We start from the raw sequence: 412 nt of genomic DNA on the forward strand, positions 1-412 counted from the left end.
AGTGCATATTTCATGGCAAGGAGTTCACTGGGTAATTGCGTTCAGCTGGTTGCAGCTGACGCGATCGCTAACAGACGCCGCGCTCCGCGCCGTCTGTATCGTATTGCATTAACATGCAGCCGATTGCGAAATCGCTGGCGTCACAGACCACATGAAATGGTCTGTCTTGATCCGCAATCGCCAATATGGGCGATTGCTTCAAGCTTTGCTTGAATCCTTCAAATGAACGCTGACAATCAGCGTTCCATAACCATTTCTCGTCTTTTTTCAAGAGACGAGAGAGATGTTCTGTCATCTCTGCATAATTGCGTGAGTACTTGTGTAAGTACGCCGCTAAACCAAGGAACTTTCTAAGTCCCTTGACATCGACTGGAACTGGCCAGTCGGTGATTGCTTTGATCTTTTCGGGATC

Source organism: Bremia lactucae, linkage group LG13 (genome assembly GCF_004359215.1).
Source record: "Bremia lactucae strain SF5 linkage group LG13, whole genome shotgun sequence".
Taxonomy (NCBI): Eukaryota; Oomycota; class Peronosporomycetes; order Peronosporales; family Peronosporaceae; genus Bremia; species Bremia lactucae.